Raw genomic sequence first — 20,621 nt, forward strand, 5'->3', positions numbered from 1 at the left:
CAGCAGTAACGGGTATAGATTCCTCTGTTTCTGGTGAGGGATCCATTTCTGACAAATCACTCAGTGAATTAGCAAGATGCTCTTCAGCAGTCCAATTCAGACTATAGAGCTGGTAGCTAAACAGTTAAGCTGATTGCAGAGTCAGATATTGGGAAACACAATCTATGCTGGAGAGATCTCTGAGACTAGTCCAGACATTCCTCAGATGTGTGATGCTGGATCTTAGACATGTGCTGCTCTTAATGTCGGTACAGTTCAACACACACTTGTAAAATCCCGGGATACAACAGGTAGCAGACAGTACTGATCTTCACCATGCACCCAGATATCACAGAAATACAACTTGCTAGCAGATCGGCTAATTGCCCACAATGCATAGACACAAGGCTGCTGGGATAATAAACTTGATAGCAGATTCACGCTGCACAATCCTGAAAATGCTGATTCTTCACTACACGATACAGTTCTCTGGAAGTTTCTGCTGTACTTACAGTTTGTAGTGTAGCAGGCACGTGGCTTGAGGGCTGTTTGAGTTACCTCTGAGTAGATTGTGGATGGGCTCACAAGTTTCTCCAGAGATTATAATCCGACTGCAGAGATTGGATTATGGATCTTGCTGGATGATACGCAGTTCTTACTATTCTGTCACCAACACGATTTATGCAGAAGATACCCTTCCTGAGACCCTCGCTCGTTTGGACGGCGTAAATTTGCTGAGATATATTGATGGCAGAGAGTTTACTCAATAAAACACTGCTTGATAATCAGGTGGTTCTTTAATCCAGGGATATTGCACAATACAAAGATTCAGGAGTTCAGAAAGACCAAACGATCAACAGGTTCTATAGGTAAGAACTGGTAGTTTTGCAGCTCTATCCAACTGACTGAAAGCAACTGAAACTAAGGAACAGCAGGTGAGGGCCCCAGCTAGTGGGTTGAACTAACAAACATTAAACAGCAGGGGAGGTGAGGAATATACCAAACACGTACGAATATAATAACTGGCATTAGGGACAGCACAGTCATCTTGCCTGAATCTACACACCAGAAAGCCATTAATGCTTTGAAATATGAAACGGGACACGCTAGATGACCTCTTACTCCTACTTTTCTCCTGCTATTCTGCTTTCTTTCTTCATCCTGAATTATAGTGATCACCAGTTCTTGTTTATATTTACTGTATACAATAAAAAAAAACACAATTGCAAAGTAGCTGAAAACCGTGAAATATGCATCTATCGATTTAAGCCTTACTCGGATACCCTGTATGTTGATTCAGGGACAAAGATACAGCAACTGGCATATATGAATACAGAATCGTATCAAGGGAGGACACAAAAACTGGTTTCTATTCCATCCTTTCAATACATCACCATTTGATTCTTTCATTCAGTCTAAAGTTTTGTAAGCACACAACCTTGAGTACAATTGCAATCATAAGTGGTTGGGGAATCGAAAAAAGATAAAGGAGTTTGTATTAATTCATAGAGGTCACGGCTAGCATTTGATAACTGCACCAAGTAAACAATCAAGCTGGCTAAAATAGACATAGAAAAGCACATTTCTAAATAAAATATTCATGATTTATAGCTAAAAATATGTACTAAGCTAAAACAGGCTCAGCTAAAGATGAGATATTTGGAATATATTACATTCCTTGTTTGTATAATGGACAGAATGTTTAAAATATGATTGTAAGTGAAACATACTTAAATTCATTCTTGGCTAACACTGGAAGAGGTATAAGAACAACTGGATAATGTTAATAAAAAAAGTGCCAGGTTCTTGACGGTATAAACCCAAGAGTTTCAAAGACGTTTATTTTTTAACTAGTCAGCACTTGCTTATCCGTAGTGTCTCAATTGCACTGTTTCTGTCATAAAAAGATATCAACCATTAAACATAAAGGGACTAAGATTATAGTAAGGGAATTCTCACCCAATAAATTCAATATTTGAGTGCTTAAAAAACGGTGTACTGGAGTATTTCATACTCTGTATAAGGATTACAGTCATTTTCTTTCTATGTGCTATGAGTCAAGACAAACATATCTGAGTGGTATTAGGACATTAATCCAAGGAATGGCAGTTAATGCAAAATATTTACATTTAGATAACATATTCATTATTTTTTCCCACACAGTAAATTCCTGTACAAAATAAATATGGTCTTCGAGAAAACGAACTAAACAAGCAAGCGGTGAAACACAGAAAAACGTCAGAGTGGTTACATGTTTTTGGGGGAAAAAAATAAAAAGCTGTTGTAGTAGAAGTGAAGTATATTGTACAGCAAAATGTTTTCTTTTATGTAATTTTTCTCATTTGAAACACACCCTACACATTTGTCTCATATTCTCTAGCATTGCTGTAGGTATTAAGGACTAGCAATAACTCTGCCAAAGACAATACCACATTATGCAGCATTTATACTGCAACAAAAAAGTAAATGACCTTAGTCTACTATTTTCTTGGCTGTATACATCACTAAAATGAACAGTTGGAGTTCATTGTTTGGAAATATATTTACTCTTTATGCTTAGTGTTTTCCTTAAAGAGGTTGTTCACCTTCAAATTAACTTTTAGTAGGTGTAGAGATTGATATTCTGAGACAATTTGCAATTGGTTTTCATTTTTTATTATTTGGGGGTTTTGAGTTATTTAGCTTTTTATTTAGCAATTCTCCACTTTGCAATTTCAGCAATCTGGTTGCTATGGCCCAAATTACCTTAGCAACCATGCATTGATTTGAATGAGAGACTGGAATATGAACAGGAGAGAGCCTGTTAGAATCCATCCCTGATGTTGCTGGACTACATGCACTTGAAATTACACTTTGTACACTGCATTTAGGTAAGTGAATGCACCCTTGTGCAATCAAACAGTATATAGTGTAGCAAATTTTAATAAACGTATAAAACTATAAATTGGCTACTTACAAATATCCAATATAGGTGCAGCACATAGAAATCACAATCCAACACATTTCACGTGGTTAGCCTCCAAGCTTCCTCAGGGACATGATTCATAAACACAATTTTTTCTCTACACCCCTTTTAAAGGTACTTTATTATTGCCTATGGCGACATCCCCCAAGTCTTGCGAATGAGCGAGTGACATCGCGTATATGCGTCTGACACTCTCATGCACTTTTATACCATCCAAATTGCCATATTGGTGCATGTTTAATAGGGGGGGGCTCTCCCAAAACAAACTTAATGATGCCCATATCTCCATCATTTATGCGCATTAGGGAATCACGTATTTGTAAGATACACACCTCTTAGATACACATCTATTTGTGCCATTGAGCACAGTCGGACTGGGGGGCCCGGGGCCCGATAGGGCTGCCATCTCAGGGCCCGCAGCCCATGCCACAAAGCCCCCTCTGGACCTCTGCTGTATCTGCAACCACCCTTTAACCCGCGTGTGCATATGTTTACCTTCTTTTGCGCAACCCGGGCTGAAGAGGGTGGTCGGGGCAACAAGGGCAGGGAGCGGGTCTGGGTCGGCACGGCCCACGAGAGCAGGGGACCAGCAGATTTATTTACTGGTGTCCCACCGGCCCAGTACGACCCTGATGTTGAGGCTGAAATGTGCCCTCACTCCCTGATTTTTACACCAAACTTTTGATGGTGGCCAACATGTTCTAGCTTTCTTAAAGTAACACAGGGTTTTGCCTTAATAGAGGTTTTGACTTTTAGGAGAACCAAGGGACATAGAGAAAATACCACACGTGATCAATTGGGAACAAAGATTCAAGAAAAATGACATGATGAAGAAACGACAAAAGGCTATCTCCAAAACACAGAAGTTCACTAGATGCATCAAGAGTGCTACTACAAAATTTTATATAACTGCTACCTAACCCCTTTAAAGATATCAAAAATGTATCCTGGAGCTTCGCGTTTCTGCTGGAAATGCAACAAGTACATAGGAGACATGCAAGTACAAAGAGAGGTGAATAACAACCTAGAGTATGAAAAGCAGTGCCGAGAAATTTGGGAGGAGGGAGGAATTTATTTCGGAAGCTTATCAACTCAAAATATAGTCCATACACAGTCTATAGGTCATTTCTTTGAATTATGAATTGTAACTACCCTGGTAAATATACAGATGTAATATATGTTTACTCTTTTTTTTTTTCTTTTCTTTGTTTATTTATATGTATATTATTTTGGTTAACACAATAGGCAATGCTATAGCTGCAAATATCAAGAACATTATATGCTGACATAATGATTGTATTGTTGAAAATCAATCAAAAAATAGAGGTCTTGAATTTGAACATTTTGAATTGAAATACATCCCCAAAAATGTTAAACTTGTGCAAGATGCATGCAAATGAAAAAGCAGACTAGAGACTTGTTATTAGGTTATAAGAATTTCTAACAAATGTAAAATAAAGTGAATTTGATTCAGAAGCTGCTGAAGGATATAATTAGAGAGTTTGAACGGAGAGGTTAGGGATGACTGGGAATAAAGGATTGAAATTATTCCCTTGTCTTTTCTGTGCCTCTTCCCCCACAGTTCTTGTTAGGTATGAAGTATATTGATTGCCTTCGTAGAGTATATCACTTGTGTCTTTTTTTTTTCCTGCCTTGTTTGTGTATTCTGCTGTTTACTTTGTGCTTTTGTTCTGTGAGAGAAAATAATCAATAACTCAGTTTTCCAAAATAATAACTCAGTAATCCCAATAAAATGATACACGTTAAAGGTAAAATACACTGGTTTTTTTGTAAGTGAGGTTTATCTGACCTTTAATATTCTTTAAGGCATTGGCACAAAGATGTCAGCTGTCTTATATAAACCTGTTTTCTTCCATACATTGATCCTTATGTCTAATAAAAAATATTTGAAATAAAATCTTTGGCTAGGCTATGGGGTAAATGTATCAATATTCAAAAATGCCTTTCTTTCTATGGTTCGATAAAAAAAGGCAGTGAAAAAGCTTATTTGTGTAAATAGTCAAGTACAAGCTGCCGAATTTCTATAGACAATAGGAATTGTCTGTAAAGATTTCAAGTGACTTTATTTTATCTATGTTTCAGCTTACTTTCCATGTCAAAACGGCACCATGACTATTCTATCCAAGTGATTTTTCTTAAATATGCCAGTGCTCAATAATAGGAAAAGGTATCGTTTTGTAGTCATTTATTTCTGTGACCATGGTTTTTTTTTTCACTAAACTCGGAAAATGATAAATCTGCATCCCCGTGAGCCCATTACATCCGCTGTCCTGCAGGTCAGTTACTTGGATTTTCTGAAACCTAGTCCAGACTACATACATTAGTGTGTATACTTCAGAAATCAATCCCAACATTCACTGGCTTCCATTATGGATCCTCCACCATGTAGACCAGAAAAATTCCGGTCATTGGTACCAAAAAAGTTGGACGGCATCACGGCACTGATCTAAATAATCAACATTTTTTAAAACTATTTCCTTTTTCTCTGTAATAATAAAACAGTACCTTATATTTGATCCAAACTAAGATAAAATTAAGCCTTATGGGAGGCAAAATGATTTTTTTTTTTAGTAGACTTAAAATGTGAAGATCCAAATTACAGAAATATCTGTTATCTGGAAAACCCCAGGTGCAAACTTTTTTGGATAATTGGTCCATACCTGTATAAGTCTGTTTTTATACAATTCATAGACTGCATGTTACACATTGACTTGGTGTAGACCCATTTGTCACCTGTACATCTAGACAAAACCACATAGGAATAAATTGAACATATGTTACATACATATGAGTTTCATATTCTTGGACGCCGGTGACTATTCTTGGACGCCGGCGACTGTTCTTAGACGCCACCGACTATTCTTAGACGCTGGCAACCGTTTTTGCACTTGACCCGAGTATAAGCCGAGGTAGAGTTTTTCAGCATATTTTGGGGGCTGAAAAACTCGGTTTATACTCGAGTATATACGGTAATCTGAATCCTCAATTCATGAATTAGAACACAATGAATTAAATTAAGTCAAAGAGTATATTCTAGCAACCGCAGTCATATATGTACAAGTGCCCAGATCTTGACAGAAATGTATTCCATGCGTTATGATTGAAAGCTGAAACAGCAATGCTCCATTTTTCATTCTCATTTGTCAATTCGTGAGATTATATTCCACGCTGCTGAGACAGATCCATATGTGAACATGCAAGAAAATTTACTTCCAGGCCTGCCAAAATGTAGAGAATGTAATTGAATTTACATCAGGTTCTATTAAGCTTTAGGAAAGTTTAAATATAAATCTGTGAATGCCCCCTAATTGTCACTGGAAGTCCTTTCCTTACAATCCAAGGAAGAATACAAGCAACCATTAGTCCCCTGGGGGTTAGAGTGTACATCACAGCATTTTACATGTCAGCTCCCTTTAACAGCAGCATATGTTTCATGTCTTGCGAGCAGAAAATGAACTGAATATTCAATTATGCCTTTTAAAAGCACTAAAAGAATGGCCAAGGACAAGTAAAAACGTTGTTAATATGAAACAGCGAGAAATGAAAAGATAGAATGAAAAATATTTTTTAAGCATTTCAATGTTTCTGTTAAATGGTTACTGGGGTTAAGGGCCATACGTAAAAAATAAGCAAATACAATAGAGAATTTGGGGGAAGAGTTGCTAATCGACGTAATTTTTAAGAGCAGCAAAATAAAAGTGTTTAAGGCAAGTACTGCAACGAGTAGATTAAGGCTAAATTTGAAAAAGCAGAAAAGCAAATATTACCACTATACATTTCAACAGAGTTTGCCATGAAATGTATTAGCAACATCAAGGATCTCTATGAACACATTCATGGACTGATACATGAATTTCTGCAGCCCTGTTCCAACTAGTGCAGCCTTTTAGTTCTGTTTAGACTAATACGACCTGCAAATGGCATAAAATACCCCATGGGCAACAGTGATGCAGATTACACGTTCCTACAAACAATATACTTACTTACTCAATTCTTATACAGAGATCTGATCCATTTTCCAGAAACCCATTATTTAGAAAGCTTCGAATTATGGGAATGCCATCTCCCATAGGGATGTAGCGAACTGCCGTTTTGGTGTTCGCGAACGCCGTTCGCGAACACCGGCAAAAATGCGAACAGTTCGAACACCCGCAAAATCGTTCGATTCGAACGATCGAAGGATTTTAATCGTTCGATCGAAGGATTTTCGTTCGAATCGAACGATCGAAGACATTCGATCGAATGCTTTTCATTCGATCGAATGCTTACAATCGTTCGAACGAATGGAAATCGTTCGATTTTAGCGGTCGAAGGAATCGAATGGTCGAACGATTTTTATTCGAATGGAACGCGAACTCAAATTGGCGAACGTCGCGCGACGTTCGCGAACATTCGGCGGACGCGAACAGTCGAAGTTCGCACGAACTAGTTCGCCGGCGAACAGTTCGCTACATCCCTAATCTCCCGTAGATTCCATTTTAATCAAATAAACCCAATACCAGAACAAATGCCAAGCACCCTGGTCTCAGCTCGGCTTCACCAGTAGTGTGACCACCGTTGGGCTTCGGGAGGAGCCCTCAGCTTACTTGGGTGCCACCTGGACTTAACGAGAGGTGCAGGGCGAGCTGTTCTGGCTGGCAAAGGGGCACGGCTGTTAGCAGAGTCTTTTGGGCCGAAGGTCACGGTACAAATGGAACAGGCAAGAGAATCGTCAGACAGGCTGGGTGGGTCGAGGCAGGCAGATATCAAGAATCGTCAGGCAGACAAGGGTCAAACCGGGTTGTCAATCAAGGAGTTAAGCAGGAAGACTTGTCGTAGGCAGGCAAGGGTCAGGATACAGAATGCAGAATAGTCAGGAACAGGCTTGGTCAAACACGGGTAATCAGACAGACAAGATACAGATCAGATGCACAAGGCTCAGCAAACCACTAGAAACAAGTTCTATCACGGGCACTGGCTGGGAGACAGAATGGGCCTTATATAGGTTAAAATTTCGCGTCAAACAGGCGTCAAAAACGTGCTGGCGCAAATGCGCCAGCGTGCCTGCATCTTTAAGGGGCGCGCAGGCGCGCCCTAGAATCAAAGATGGCGCCGGCTCATGGACCATGCGGCGGGCATCCCCGCCGACGGCGCGGTGACCGACCCCGCCGCACAGGTAAAATCATGCCCCTTACATTTTTAAAAGATATAACATTTTTTACAACAACCCTATTGGTTTTATTTAATATTTAAATGATTTTAAAGTACCTAAAGTATGAAGATCTATATTATGGAGAGATTCACTAGATAAATTGTATGTATTCTTACCAAATAGATACTTAGGGACAGATTTATCAAAGGTTGAGGTGAATTTTTGAATGAAAAAAAATCAAATTTCGAGCAATTTTTTTGTGTAATTCGATTAGGGAATAGTCCAAATTTGATTTGAATTTTGAAACTGTCCCTTTAAAAATTCAACTTCAACCATTCTCCATTTAAAACCTGCCAAATTGCTGTTTTAGTCTATGGGGGACCTCCTAGAACCAATTTGGAGTCAATTGGTGGACTTTGAAAAAATCAATGTTTTTTTTGGGAAAAACTTCAAATTCGATCGAATTCGCTATTCCTTCAATTAGGTTTCGGCTGAATACGGACCTATTTGATTGAAAACTGACCTGTTCGACCAAAAAAAAAAAAACTTCGACTTAGTTTCTGTTGGTCTTTTTGAATTCGAATTTCAAAGTTATTTCAATTCGAAATTCGACCATTGATAAATATGCCCCTTAATATTAAAAAAAAGGTATGCGAATGGGGTGCTTTTCAACCTACTGTTGAGCTACAGGTGTGGGATTTGGGACCTGGGGTTTTGCAGATAATTGTCTTTCTATCATTTGGACCTCATGCCTTAAGTCTACTAAAATGCATTTAAATATTAAATAAATCCAATATGATTCCTAATATGAGGCCAAACCAAATCTGAACTCTTAAGAAAGGGACATTTTGGCATAAGCTCACACCCCCTGCATATTAACGATCTTCATTAAAGGGTTTTGCGATTGCTCATATTTGTGCCTAGCACCATTGTGCCCGCCCAGTCTGTTCTAATGAACCATACACACATTTACCTATTGACGCAGGGGAACTATCATCACACTTCAGGTTGCATTATTGGGCACCCATAGAATCATGATCAGATGTCTGTTTACTCTGGGTTAAACTATGAGTGCAATTACACACAAGCACAATTGCGTGTGTCTTAATGCAGTGAATGCAATTGTGCCAAGAGAAATTTCACATGCAAATCCAATGACTGGAATTGTGAGGAAAAACATGTCAATATGGGTAAAAATATGGTAAATTGGTCTAAATGTATTCGCAAATGAACCCTAATATCCCTTGGAGGTCAAGCTTTGGCATATTTATTTGAATTGTCAAAACCAACACAAGTTGTATCTTTAAGATCCCAATATGGCATAATTTTCTGTAAAAACAATTATGATATCAGACTAAAATAGCATTTAGCTATAGCTTTTTACTCTCAATACTCTAGGCATGAAGCATGGGCTACCTAATGCTTAATTGTCATTCATTTATCATTTATTTCTGATTATACTAAAGCTCAATGAACTAGTTACTCTGCTGAATTCCTAAATAGGCTCTGAGGGCTGTTAAAGGACATTGCAAAGAAAACATACACTATAAGAATGCAAAATCGATAAGAGCACAAATGACATATTCATTATATAAACAAGAATCCAATTTTTTGGCAAGGCTGGCTGGATGCCACAGAACAGTTCATACCTCCAGATATGCCTGGCCAATAGCCAACAATGCACATTGCTTTAACTTTACATGGACAATGAATATACAACTGCATTTAAGTCCAGACCAACGGGGGGAACTAAGCTATTGACTGGGAGTCTTTGACAAGAGGGCAGCTATACCAATTTATGGGAAATTTATGGGAAGTCAAACTACGCATATATGGTTTGATGAAGGAACCATGAATGTCTTTATTGTTGTGTTTACAGTATTTGTTATTGTTATAAAAATGCAAAATAAAAACCTTTAAAAAAAATATCCATGTACTGTACTATGGATGTAGAACATTTTTTTCAGTGTTCAAACTGTTGCACATGAGGAAGTAAGCCTCCAATTGTTTATGCACTTTGCACTAATTATTAGAACAGTAGGAAGATGGCCATACCATGTGGCCTTTTGTATGCTTTCTGTCCATTTGGCCCATAGGCGGATCGCTTGGAGGGTGTACCAGATGGGTCCATGTATGGCCACCTTAATTCACAGCATAAGGGGCTTTTTACCCTCAAGCCAGGGGTGTACCGTGGGGTGCTTCTAGACTAGGGATCCCCAACCTTAATTACCTGTAAGCCACATTCAGATGCAAAAAAAAAAAAAAAGGTGGAGAGCAACACAAGCATGCAAAATGTTCCTGGGGTTGCCAAATATGAGCTGGGATTCACTGTTGATAGTCCTTACATGGACTGGCAGCCTACAGAAGGCTCTGTATGGCAGTACGCCTGGTTTTTATGCAATTACATTTTGCCTTCAAACCAGGAATCCATATAATCCAAATAAGCAACTGCTTTAAGGACCACTGGGAGCAACATCCAATGAGTTGGTCAGCAACATGTAGCTTGCAAGCCACTGGTTGGGGACCACTGTTCTAGGCTAACCCCTGTGTATTACCTCAATTTAAAGCAGTGACAAATTGCTGAAGAACACATAAGGTATTGAGTATTTATTGGGTATTTCCAATATCTGGAGCTATTGATGTTTTTGTTCTCTTTAACGTACACATTTTTGACTACTGCCGATAAACGATAAAACCAATGTTTGCCCATAAACAGATCTAAATATGCATGGAGGGTCAAATTGGCTGGAACCTAATATTCAATGACTAAGTTTACAAGTATTTAATTAAGCACAAACTATTTTCAACCAGTCAGCTCCTTGCACAGGTCAGCCTGCCCCTTCCAGAACTGCATCATCTGCACCAGAGATGTACCTCCTCCACCCCATGCCTGTTTGAGAATGCAAAATTAGGGGTTGGTGGCTGTTCTGTTTGGGTGTGTCTCTTCCAGTGATCACCAATAAAGAGAATGCGCTTTAGAAGCCAGGATGAGATTGGCTTCCACTGCTAGATGATGGCTGGCAAGGTGTCTGTGTTGATGTGGCAGAACCTGCATGCTACCGACCCCACTGCACAACTCCTGAGCTGGTAAACAGGAAGAATGCAGATGCCAGGTGTGTAGATGATGTGCTTCTGGAGGGGGCAGTCTGGTCAGTGTGACTGTTTGTGTTATACCACAAGTCACCTAAAACACAGAAGAATAATTGGATTCCCATATAGGAGTTCTGTTCTGCCCACAACAGCCCCTTTGGGCTCTGGACCTGGCCCTCAGCTACTCAGAGTACCCAAGTTCAAGCAGATTCAGCTTACAATGGACAGTGAATGAGCCCAGAGTCATACATCTCCTACCTGAAAACTCAAGGATGACAAAGCTCTGAACCAAAAGCATAAACTGCAGGTCTATATTTCAAATCTAGGCAAGATGCTTAAACTGAAACTCCTGATTAAAGGTCAAGCTTCTTGATTATAACTGTTGTGTGAAGCATTCATCTAGTTCTCTTTGTTTATTTACTTGGTGTAAGTAGAGTGCCACATATGCTGCGCCACAATAATGAAGAGCAAATAAAGAGCTGTTCTTCCCATTTTGTGCTATTGCTAGACCAGCTTAATTGTTATACAATAACTTTGAGATTTGTTATCACTGTATTTTTATTACATTCCTCTACATTCCAATTTTGCCAGCTGTAGAATAGAAAATAAGAGTATTTGTTTATTTCTCTCTCTCTTTTTATAATGTGGGTGTGTTGGCCATATCCATTTTTTAAGATGCAGAGGAGTGTTGAGCTGTGGAAGAACTAAGCAGATTAATGACCTTAATTATGTTTAGAGTTTAGTTCAGCTAGTCATATTATATTCATAAGGATCTTCAAGATATATGTAATAAGTTCCTGTGGGGACAGTCATACATTGCAAAATATATAAAAGTTACAGTATTGTTTTTGTTTGCCATCATTTTACCATAAATGCTATATTATTTGTAAGTGAAACACTCCAACTCATTACACTTGATAATGCAGGTTTCTGGAATTTTATCATCTCATATCAACTATACTAATGTTGTTGTTACAAATGTGTTTCATAATTGCGTAAAAATATTTTTTCAAGTCATTAATATTGCTTACAAAGGTTTCCCAATCTGACTTTGCTGTGACTGACTGGTATTTTAGTGCAGGGTTGGACTGGGCCATTGGACACAGGGAAAATACCTGGTGGGTCAAGCTAACCCAGGCTTGCTCCTTGCAAAATACTGTATTAGGGAGCGGAAGAAGGTTTGTGTTGGGTTTGATTTATGTTGTTGCTTGCATCTGGGGTGAGAGACCTGTGGGGGTGCAGCTATGGGGTGGGGGCCCTGAGGTGGCAGCCCCATTGGGCCCTGCACACCCCAGTCTGACACTGGCTGTGTTTTTTTACATTTCACAGTACAATAAGACTTTAATTCAACAAATAGCTGCCATTTTGGAAATACATGTAATTGATTCTGCAAAATGTAGCAAACTAGTTTAAGAATGTGATGGTGGCTCAGAGAGTACTGTCTTGCAGCACTTGAGACCTGAGTTTAATCCTGGCCTGTCCAAAAAATCTTGGCTTTGGCAAGAAATTTGGATCTACTCTCTTTATCTGAGCGCAGGGACCTTTGGTGGCAGCAGCTACTCGGTTACCAGGGACAGCAAAAATGCGTTTGTTGTAACTTTAAGAGCCTTTTTTTCCCGGTCATTAAACCAGAAATACTCTTCTCTGCACTAGCAAAGTGGCCCCCCCTGGACTCGATCCTGCGCCAAAAAGGTAAGCAAGGGGGACAGCATCGCAGGAGCGCCCCCATCTGTGCAAGTTTCCTCTGGATACTTCTGTTTTCTTCCACAATCCAAAAACATACATGCAGGTTAATTGGCTAATTGGCTCCATATAAACTAAAAACTAAAATACCCTACTACACGTGTACATGTTAGTGGCTCACAGGAAAAGAACACACAGTTTTGCTTGAGGAAAACAGTTCAGTGCAATAGTGCGTGATGATGTAAATGCATTAGGTGTTTTTGACCACACTGCAGAGAGGAGAAAATGACAAGATTTATATACCCCATTAATTAGGAAGGAAAAACAAGATAAACAAAAAATATATATTTTCATTCTTTGACAGTGAAAACAAGCTGGCAAGACATTATAAATGAATCCTGATGTTATAGCTCAGGGATCCCCAACGTTTTGAACCCGTGAGCAACATTCAGAAGTAAAAGGAGTTGGGGAGCAACACTAGCATGAAAAATGTTCTTGGGGTGCCAAATAAGGGCTGGGATTGGCCATTTGGTAGCCCCTATGTGGATTGTCAACCTATATTGAGGCTCTGTTTGGCAGTACATCTGGTTTTTATACAACTAAAACTTGCCTCCAAGCCTGGAATTCAAAAATAAGCACCAACATTGAGGCCACTGGGAGCAACATCCAAGGGGTTGGAGAGCAACATGTTGCTCACGAGCTACTGGTTGGGGATCACTGTTATAGCTGTACATTTTCAAAGGCAAAAGAAACATCAAAATACATTCTTTATGTGCAGTAATAAAGTCCACTACTTAATGGTTTTGGTATTTGCGTATACAATATGGGAGAACAGAATTTCACATAATGTTGCCACTCAGACACAATATATTCTATTTATAGCCACCCATACTTTCTGCAGAACAAAGGAAAAAGTAAATGCAAAAGATGACAACAAATGACAAACTCTGAGGGCAATGGCACTGGAGAAATTTGCAGCAGCAAAAAATCCTGCTACCCTGATGTGTTTTTAGGTAGGAAAGACAGGACTTTGGGGTGACCTGCTCTCCATTTCATTGATTACATTGTGAAGCAACCCTGTAAAACCCAAAGTGGGTAGTGGTGTTTGACAACAAATCCCTCCAACAGATTCAAAAGACTGTCAGTCGATAAAGTCATTATAAAGTGATTTTCACTAGAAATTGTCATTTGTTGGGTTACTTATGCGTGTGCACCTTTTAACCTTTTCGCTGCCAGACAATTTGGCTGATTCAGTACTTTTATTGCCAGACCATTTTTGAACATTTTGCCAAAATACAAAATACAATACAGGCATCACCTGACGAAGGGGCCAGCCCCCGAAATGTTGTGCTTGTTTGACACAATAAATCCATAGGGGTCTATTCCCTTTTGCATTCATTTCTGTGTGCCGTTTCCTCATTTGCTTGTTTCATTTGAAATCCTGGCAGGGAAGGCGGGACTGAACACTGATGTTACAAATTGTAACAACTTCTCCACAGCTTACAGACAGCATGCAGGAACTACATAACCCACAATGCATTACACTGTAATGTTCCTTTCCTTATTGAAATCACATGTGCAGGGAATTGTGGGGTTTGGAGGATGCAGGCTAATGATAGCTGGCTGTTGATACAAAGTAACAGTAGTCAGTCAACTCAGCAAAGTAGTCAGAGAGATCAGCAGGAGAGCAGGGGGCCAGGGAACTGTCAGAAACCATTAAAAATTATTAAAAGTCTGCATATTTTTTTTAAATGATGTATATTGCAAAGTTGCTTGAAATTATGTTTACTTTTCAAAACGCTTAAGTTATGTTTTTGTGGAATTCCCCTTTAAGATTTAGAAGCATATGGGACGTCACGTAAATTCATTTAGTGAAGGAGTGCCGACATTTCTTTTTTGGGAAAGTATAAGTGGCAGCTCAGAGAATTGAAATAACCTCTACAGGATCTCTGCTCCCAGCTGCTGATCCACACTAGGCCCCTGTTACTTGTCCCCAGTGATTATGTCATAACAAAGTTATTTGTTGCAGCTGCATTTTAATTCAGTCCAAATAGTATATCTTGAAATAACTTAACATGAACTAAAGTCTATGTGTAATCTATGTAATCTATGTAAATTATAACCGTCCTACAGTTGTGCTGAAACAAATTTGGAACAGAAATTTATAGTGGAATAGAGGCATTTGACCTCATTTATTAATGAAAGTGCCAAAGTAAGAAGAATTCACCATTTATTTTTTTTGTAAAGTATAGTATTTTTCTCCAGATTTCAAGTGTAATTGTATATATGTATGACAATGCACCACTCAGCACAAGTTGCAGCAACTACTGCACAGTGTAGCCAAGATGGGAAGCCAATCGATCTGGAAAAGGAAAAAATGCCCAGGTTACATAATGGATAACAGATAAGTTCTGTAGAATGACTACACCTATGACTAAGCAGCAGCTTATTTATATAAACTATAGTGTTTCTGAAGCAATCACACCAGTTTTACCAGTGCAGGGCGACAGTACATTAAATTAAAATTTTCTTAAAACAAATTTCTATGATGTTACTGCTTCTTTAAGCTCTGTCTATCGGACAACAAGGAGAAATTCCTATTGTTCCTATAAATATCTTTTATTCATATAGCTTCGGAAGCATATCATCAAGCATGTAATTACATAGATAGAGACCAATTACCGCTGATTTTTGTGGCCCCATCCTTATTGCCCCACCATTGTGAATTGGATCCTTCAGAGTAGGGTCCTGTGCGGAACCAATTTCTAAGACCCAGACCAGAACCCGCAGCCCACGACCCGAACCCGCATATTTACCTACTATGATCAGCTACCCGACTCGGACCCACAACTGCCTTATTCAGAACCCAACCTGCAACCCAGTGGCCACTTTGCTGCAAACTGGAAGAGACATCATCAGACGTGGGCAGAGACAGAAAAAAGTTTTGTAAAATTTTACGAGGACTAAAATGTAGACAGTATAAACTAAGATAAGAAATTCAGTTGAGACCCACAACCTGCAGACCCGCTACCCGCAGACCCGCATGTGTACCTGCACCTGAGAATCCTACCCTCATTCCTAGGGTTACCACCTTTTTTTTAAAAATGTACCGGCCAGTTGTGGGGGTGGTAACTAAATGGGCGGACCGTGATGTAAAAGGTGGTGGAGCATAGGTAAATGGGCGGGCTGTGATGTAAAAAGGGGTGGAGCCACTGGAGTATGATGCAAAATGGGCGTGGCCCTATCGCGAGAGGGGCAGAAGATGAAGGAAAGGTATGTTTCTGCCAGAGGGCCAAGGGCTTTTGTTAACGGTATTACAAATTACCAGCAGCTACATTGCCGGTAAATTTGTAATACCGGCCCCGGTCTTGGCAGGTGTTTTACCGGCTAGTCTGGTAAAACGCCGGCCGGGTGGCAACCCTACTCATTCCGCAGGGTACCCGCTTCTACTCTACTTCAGAGTGACCTTTATTTTTCTGATGTGGCGACAGGTTAGATTATGTTTGTTTCTATGGTTTCCAAGCCTGAGTGACGTTGCAACCCCTACAGAGAATCATTTACACAACACCATGCTACAGAATTAAAGATGTCTAAGGCCCTGTTGCAATTCCTAGGTCGACCAGTGTCATTTGCTTCAGATAAAATGTATTATGCTGTTGTTATTTTGAAATGATTATATGTAATATATAATCCCCAAAACAACATAGTCATTTTGTGAAATTCATTGTAAACAAGTATACTGGCACCCAATACATATTCACTGACAACAACACAGTCACCTACAACTTTTGTCTCACTTCCCAATGCTTTTTATAGCAGAATTTCTTTGGAAACAGTGGCTACCCCAAGAAAGTGACAGGGTCCCAAACCCTCAAAAACTAGAAATAAATGTCCCAAAATGGTTATAAGCCTCTTTACCTTGAAATGGTTAATTTTCTATTTTGAATTATAAGCAATATTACCGTAGCTCGGGGGGGGGGGGACTCAGCATTTTTGCTCTGCTCTTTCTTTCTTGCTCAATGTTTATCTGTGTTTTTCATATTTGTTCTTTCTTTTGATCACATCTGTTTTTCTTTTCTACAGCTGTAATTTTTTTCAGAGAAATGTACATAAACACTGTAATAAATACAAATATAAAATTACAAAAAAGTGTCAAGATTTAATCTTGTTTTCTGTTCTGTTTTTTGTCGTGCTGTACATTTCTGGAAAAACATACAGAAACACTATAATTTATACAAAGACGAAGACGAGGGATAGAAGACACACGTCTAAGTTTACAATGGCGACAACAAGCAGCCCCCTAATCTATAGAAATTAAAATAATTTTTGGATGACAATGAAATTGGTGTGTTTTCGGGTATATCAGAAAAATAAATATCATTTTTTTCAAAGGCGACACAAAAAAGCATTTCTATGCCTACTGCAAAAAGAGTGGAAATTACTGAAAAAAAGAGGTTTTAAATTTAATATGTGCAATTAGGTGAAGTTACAACTTGATGTTAATGTGTGAACAGAAGAGCTTTACTTTATCACTAGAGGTCTTCCACGGTTAAGAACTTATACTTGCAACAAGGTTTCATCACAATATAGACTCCATTTTATCTAAATAACCTACATTTTTAAAAATTATTGCCTTTTTCTCTGTAATAAAACAATACCTTGTTCTTGATCCAAACTAATATATAATTATTCCTTATAGGAAGCAAAACCAGCCTATTGGTTTTATTTAATGTTTACATGATTTTCTAGCAGGTTAAGGAAAGATTTGTTATCCGGAATACCCCAGGTCCCAAGCATTATGGATAACAGGTCTCATTCCTGTATCTGGAATTCCTTTCAAATTTCTATGTGTGCAACTTATTTTGACTGCCACATTTTTCAATGGGAGAAGCATCAGCATTCATCTGCCAATGCTAGCATTCCACATACAGTAATATGAAAAAGACCTTTGCTCTCCAAGAGAACAAACAGACCCACATAGCATGTGTTTTTATTTATTTATTCTTTGAGTTCATTAAATCTTCAAAGACTGAATAGAAGACAGTAGGCACAAAATAACAGCAATGTCTTTGGTAGCCATGGAGACATATATTGATCAATGATTTGCTGCTTAATGTTAAGTCTTCCAAGACATTTACGTATCAAAGATCATTGTTTAAAGGTAAGATAGGCAAATTGAAAACATGATTTATCTTTTATTTGCAAGTCATCTATCCTTCAAAAAACAAAATATACCCATGTATTTAATTTTAAATCTCAAAAAATTTCAAATAAATGTCAAAAAAGTACTCGTGTACAGGCAGTCAATGGCTGCCAACTCGACCATTATTGACCAAGTCGGTAACTTACTGACCTATGTATAGGCCCAGAATAAACGCTTCTATAATCACTATTTCAATTGGGATCCAGGGACATTGATTCTGATTGGGCCACCTAAAGTATGTGATCTGTTCATTGACATAACAAACAATTGTATTACAGATTTAGCACAACACTCGGGTTGCCAACTCTAGAAAAAGTCAGTAGATCAAACAATCTCACCAAACATGCACATCTTATTGATCGTTGCCAGATTAAGGCTGCCTATGTTTGGGATACCCAACTAACTGGTCCAGACTTGTACAGTTACCTATAATCAGTTCTGCTGTCTTACTCTATTGGCTGAAAAAGGATTATATGTCTAAATTGGGGTGCAACTCACATTACTCACATTAGAGGGTAAATATTTAGCACCCATTCAAGCTGTACCAAAGGTTGCCATCCAGGGCCAGTATTACATATTTACAGACTATGTACTTGCCGGTAAATTTGAAACCACTATTTGTTCTTCCTCTAGCACGCCCCTGATCAGCCCTAATTTTGCTCCCTACTCCCACTCAATCCTACCTATTACCTCTTCCAATCCCTTTTTTCACTGATTCTGTATCAATTTTGGCCGCAAGCACCCCAGCCTTGCCCCACTGGCATCATAGCCCCGCTCTCATCATTTAATATCCCTGCTCCTTCTCTGTCCCAATCCCACCTCTAAGGCAAACCAAAAAATAGCAACACTAGCCGCGCCAGTGGGCATCATTGTCAGAAAGACCCCAACCATGTTGTTACATGTACGCCAGTATGAGACCTGCTAAAACTGTCCCAAACATCTTGTAAATATATGCAGGCCGGTTTACAGGTTCCTGATAAATAGGGACCATAGTATTTATGTGAATGTTATTTTATTAATATATATATATATATATATATATATATATATATATATATTTATTTATTATTTATTTATTCCCCCCCCCTTTTTTAAAGACCAGCAACACAACAACAATTTGTTGCAACAGGGCCAGATTTCCTCTTAACGTGCCCCTAGGCCGCATGGGTCCTAGAGCCTCGCCGGCCCCTAGGCCACTAGGTCCTAGTGCCGCCAGTGAACTTACCCCCTTGAGCGCACACTCCCCAGTGCTCCATCTAGATGAGGCTGGGCAGCATGTCGTCCTTCAAATGTTGCCGTCCTAGGCCCAGGCCTTTGAGGCCTTGCCAAAAATCCGGGCCTGCTTGTGAAAATAACGCATATGTGTTCCAAACCTCAGTTTGGTGACCGTTTTCATAGTGAACATGATATGGGTAGAGGATGTGACGTCTTTTCTTTTTCGTTACAGACTGTAAACTGGAAGATACATCGCTACCATAATGGCTTTTATATTCAGATGCTGCTTGTTATGTGATTATAACACACTAGTAACATATATATATATATATATATATATATATATATATATATATATATATATATATATATATATGTGTGTGTGTGTGTGTGTGTGTGTGTGTGTAGGGACCTATAGGATATCCTATCCCTATATAGTTAATCCCCTACCTTCCTATGTAGTTCTCTTATCCTTTGTTATTGGGCAAAGCCCTTGCAACAGTTTAAGTGTAACCACCTCCTCTATTGGACAAAGCGTGTAATACTGCTGTATCCTACAAGTGCTTGTAAGTAAACCTGATGACATTTGCCTCTGGCATAATAAACCTGTTCACCTATTTTAGAATCCAAGAACCTCGTGGTGTCCAATTCATCTACTTTTGCACTAATTAGCCTGTGGATTATAGTTTTACAACATCTTAAAGGGGAAGCTTCCATTTGGCCAAGGCTCTGCCCTGGGTGTAGATTCACATGTAACCCATGCTCACTCCACTAGCTGGACACCCTTAACTCCTCATTGGCAGGATAGCCTAAGAAAGCATTACATATGTTTATAGGGACTAAATCTCCTTAACCATGTGGCTCTTCAACACGCTGGAACGCATCTGCGCTCCAAACAAATACCCACAAGGCACTCCTCCGTTCTTTCAGTCTTGGAGGAAACGGAAATGACATCAGACGCCCAGCACTCATCTTTGAGGAGAATCAATGTCTATGGGTATAAAACTAAGCTGGACAGCAGGACTCATTCTGCCTTTTTCTTAGTTTTTTTGTTATTTGTGCCCCTGAGGAAGACCAATATGGTCAAAACGTATTGGGCTCACTTTCATTTTTGTATATTTTCGTTTTTTCTTATGTAATAAATTTAAATCATTTAATTTTTCTAAATTGAGTGTGCAATCCTTTCCGGATTTTCTATAGGTGAAAATAAACCAGCGTTCGCCTTAAAACGTGGTGTCCGTTTCTTTTAGCTCTTGATCCTCTGCTGACCTGCCTACCACTGCTAAATTCCCCCAAAAACTGTGTGTATAGGCAGCCAGCCCTGTCACAATATA

The sequence above is a fragment of the Xenopus laevis genome, chromosome 5L, assembly GCF_017654675.1.
Source record: "Xenopus laevis strain J_2021 chromosome 5L, Xenopus_laevis_v10.1, whole genome shotgun sequence".
NCBI classification, from domain to species: Eukaryota; Metazoa; Chordata; class Amphibia; order Anura; family Pipidae; genus Xenopus; species Xenopus laevis.